This window comes from Trifolium pratense, linkage group LG4 (genome assembly GCF_020283565.1).
Source record: "Trifolium pratense cultivar HEN17-A07 linkage group LG4, ARS_RC_1.1, whole genome shotgun sequence".
NCBI classification, from domain to species: Eukaryota; Viridiplantae; Streptophyta; class Magnoliopsida; order Fabales; family Fabaceae; genus Trifolium; species Trifolium pratense.
Window position 1 is genome coordinate 59,520,907 of NC_060062.1, and position 5,000 is coordinate 59,525,906.

The window sequence follows — 5,000 nt, forward strand, 5'->3', positions numbered from 1 at the left end:
TCATAGCGAGACTTGGCGAGACTTGGCGAGCTTCAACGAACTATTCGCTGAGCGAAGCCTTAGCGAGACTTGGCGAATCTCACCAGAGGATCACCTGCTCATAGCGAGCTTTGGCGAGATCCGGCGAACCTGTTCGCTACAGCGAACCCCTGGTCGCTTAGCGAACCACACCAGAACAGAATATCTGTTCTTGAGTTATCTAAGGCGGTTTAACCTCAAATCAACTCAAAAATTCATCTAAACATGTTATAAATTCATATAAACAGCTATTCCAAACATATATGGTATCAAGGAACATTAATCATCCCTTCCAAACATCCAAATACCTCTAATAATCAAAATCATGGCAATTTCTTGAGTTTTAAGCAACTTTCATAAACTTTCCAAAAATGATCCAAACACATACATATTTTTCATGAGATCAAACTAGTGATTAACACATACAAAGTGATGATGAAGAACATCATACTCACATACACAAGCTTAATCAAAATCTAAAAGAAATTGAGTGGGAGAGTTCGGGAACGGAGACATAGACAATCTCCCCTCTCCTTGCCACTCAAGAATCATGAATTCTAATCTCTTACCTTAAGCAAAGATGATGATTCAAGCCTTCTCTTGCTCAAGCTTTCTCTCTTGATCCAAACCCTAGCTTAGCTCTTATGGTTTTGCTCTTGCTCTACTCACTCAAAACTCAAGAAATGAAGTTATGATACTATTCATAAGTTGGACTTGCTACTTATACCACTTCTCATGTGTCATGAACCAAGCCCAAATGGCTTAGGCCCATGCCTCTCACGCCCATTAAAGCCCAAAACAAGGTTCTCGCGCCTAATAACTTACGATCGGCTAAATAATTATTCGTCGCTCACTAAAATAATAAAAGCCAATTAATAAATAAAATAACATTTAATAAAATATACGAATACGAAAAATGGGTCGTTACAATCCTACCCCCCTTAAAAGAATTTCGCCCTCGAAATTACCTAGAAACAGATCGGGATAAGAATCTCTCATCTTGCTTTCCAGCTCCCACGTTGCATTCTCACCAGCCGGTCCTCCCCACACGACTTTCACGGATGCAATCTCTTTGTTTCTCAACCTCTTCACTTCTCTTCCTTCGATTCTCAAAGGCACAGTCTCGATGGTCAAGTCATCCCTCACTTGAACATCGTCCGATTCAATCACGTGTGTCGGATCAGACACATACTTGCGCAACTGTGATACATGAAAAACATCGTGCAAATTCGCCAATGATGGCGGTAATGCAATCCTATACGCAACTTTCCCAACTCGCTTCAAAATCTCAAACGGCCCAATAAATCTCGACGTCAACTTTCGCGACTTCAACGCACGTCCTACTCCAGTAGTCGATTTAACTCGTAGGAATACATGATCCCCCTCTTGGAATTCAATGTCCTTCCTCCTCTTATCATGGTAACTCTTCTGTCGACTCTGAGACGCTTTCATCTTCTCACGAATCATCCGAATCTTCTCTGTTGTCTCTTGTACAATCTCTGGTCCAAGAATTGCACCTTCTCCAGTTTCATACCAACACAGAGGTGTCCTACACCTTCTCCCATACAAAGCCTCAAACGGTGCCATTCCGATACTAGAATGGTAACTGTTGTTGTATGTAAACTCTACCAATGGCAAACAAGAATCCCAATTCACGTTTTGTTCCAAAACACAAGCTCTCAACAAATCCTCTAAGGATTGTATCGTCCTCTCCGACTGACCATCTGTCTGAGGATGATAAGCTGAACTCAACCTCAACTTCGTTCCTAAAGCTTCTTGCAAGCTTTCCCAAAATCTAGAAGTAAATCTCGGATCTCTATCCGAAATAATACTTGTTGGAATACCATGTAGCCTCACAATCTGCTCCACATAAATCTCGGCCAACTTAGGCACCAAAGTACCTTTCCTAATAGCAATGAAGTGAGCACACTTCGTCAGACGATCTACCACTACCCAAATCACCTCGTTACCTTTCTTGGTCTTCGGTAAACCTCCCACAAAATCCATTGCAATGCTATCCCATTTCCACTCGGGTATAAACATTGGTTGTAACAAACCAAACGGCTTCTGATGCTCAATCTTCGATTTCTGACAAGTCAAGCATGAATAAACAAATTCAGAAATTTGCCTCTTCATTCCCGGCCACCAAAATAACTTCCTCAAATCCTGATACATCTTGGTTACTCCAGGATGAATACTCAAACCACTTCTGTGACCTTCTTCCATGATCATTCTCTTTAATTCGGGTACATCCGGTACACAAACTCTTCCGTGAAATCTCATGACTCCACTTTCGTCAATCTTGATATTGGTCTCCTTGCCTTCATTGATGAGTACCATCTTCTCCATCAATTTCTTATCCGATTTCTGACGTTCTTTAATATCTTCAAGAAAAGGATTCGTCAACTTTAACATTCCAAGCTTCACACTTGAAGAAGTAACCTCGCACACAAGACTCAAGTCTCGGAATTCCTCAATCAACTCTAACTCTTTCACCATCAATGATGACATATGCAAAGTTTTCCTACTTAATGCATCGGCCACCACATTGGCTTTTCCGGGGTGATAACTCAATTCAAAATCGTAATCCTTTAAGAATTCGAGCCATCTTCGTTGCCTCATATTCAACTCCTTCTGGTCGAATAAGTACTTCAGACTCTTGTGATCGCTGAAAACTTCAAACCTCGATCCATACAAGTAGTGTCTCCACACTTTCAAAGTAAACACCACTGCGGCTAACTCCAAATCATGCGTCGGATAGTTCCTCTCGTGAACCTTCAGTTGTCTTGAAGCATATGCTACCACATTACCCCCTTGCATAAGCACTCCACCAAGTCCTAACTTCGAAGCATCGCAATACACGACGAACGACTCTTTGGCATCAGGTAAAATCAACACGGGTGCAGTAGTCAATCTTCTCTTGAGCTCTTGGAAACTCTTCTCACAAATACCATCCCAAACAAACGCTTGATCTTTCCTCGTCAACTTGGTTAACGGCAAAGCCAATTTCGAAAAACCTTCGATGAATCTTCTATAATAACCGGCCAAACCAAGGAAACTTCTAATCTCTGAAACAGATTCCGGCGTTCCCCACTGTGACACAGCGTCAACCTTCGCAGGATCTACCGCGATTCCTCCACTTGAAATTATATGCCCTAGGAAACTCACCTCTTCTCAAGCAGCTCTTCAAGTTGCTTCTTCAATTCATTCAACTCTGACGCTGACATTCGATACGGCGCCATCGATATCGGACTAGTTCCAGGTACTAGGTCGATAGAAAACTCTACCTCTCGCTTTGGAGGCACGTCAGATATATCATCCGGAAACACATCTGGGAATTCACAAACGATCGGTAACTCTTCTATCTTAACTCCTCCTTCGAGTTTCAATGATGCAAACATCATGAACATCTCGGCATGTTCTTTCAACGCTTCCGATACTTCCTTCCCGCTCATCAAATGCAAGTTCTCCTCCGGCTTCGGAAAAACAACGGCCTTCTCACGACAGTTGATATGAATTCGGTTGAAGATTAACCAATTCATACCAAAAATCACATCCATACCACTAAGTGGAATACACACTAAATCCATACCAAAGTGCCTATCAAAAATGGTTACGGGGCAATTACGACATACTTGTCGGGTAATCACTGAACCATTAGCAGGAGTTTCTATTTCCATCCTACCCATCATATCCGTTAAAGGAATACTAAGACGCTTCGCACAATCCAAAGAAATAAAAGAATGCGTCGCTCCCGTATCTATAATCGCAATTAAAGGAGTGTTATAGATGAAACACGTACCTCTAATGAGATTGTCCTCAAGGCTAGCATCCTCTCCACTCAAAGCAAACACCTTGCCCATCACCTTCTTGGGCTTCTTACAAGTCGGACTCTTGTGGCCTTCTTCACCACAGTTGAAACACACCACCTTTGTCCTACAAACCTCGGTCTTGTGGCCCAGCTTTCCACAATTCTTACACCTATCTCCTTTCTTGGGGCAATCATAAGACATATGACCCCTTTCTCCACAGTTGTAACAACTTCCATTCACCGGCTTCTTACCACCACTGGTATTACCCCTACCGCGGTTATCATAAGGTTTTCCGCGCTCTTGTCCTTTCCCTTTTCGGTCATTCACAGCCTTGTAGTAATTCACCTTAGCTCTACCATCTTCATCACAAATCCTACTCTTGTTCACAAGGGTCGCAAAATCCCTTATCTGTGAAAATCCAATCATATGCTTGATGTCTGGACGTAGACCACTTTCAAACTTCACACACTTGTCGTTCTCCGCTTCCATAGTGTTGTAATGCGGACTAAACGCACACAAAGTCTCAAACTTGACGGCATAGTCAGCTACCGTCATATTTCCCTGTTTCAACTCCATGAATTCCACCACCTTCTTATTCTTCACATCCACAGGAAAATACTTAACCAAAAATTCTCTTTTAAACATTGCCCATGGTATAGCCATACCACCGGGTCCTAGCCTCAACTTAGCATTCTTCCACCACACATTCGCTTCCTCACGCAACACATATGTCCCAAGGGTTGTCTTCCCTTCCTCGGAACAATCCATTGCTTCAAAGATTATTTCAAGTTCCTCCAGCCACTTGTGAGCTCCATCCGGGTTGTAACCTCCGGTAAATGTTGGCGGTTTCTGCTTCATGAACCTTTCCAACCTCATCTCTACCTCTCTTCCAGGTTGATGATCTCTAACCACAATGTTGGTAAGTGCGGCCAAAGCTTCCGCAATCTGAGCATTCGTCCTCGCAGCAGCCATGATTCCTGAACGAATCACAACTAGACGTTAGAAAGTACTAACAGTGTTCCCTACACATGCTCATACGGGGAAAAGAAAAGTCCTAATTGGTTCACACGAACCGACCTGCTCTGATACCACTATTGTAACACCCTAACCCGTACTACCCTTAAAAACGTAATTTTAAAAACTTTTCAACAAGTGTAAAGGCAGAGTGCC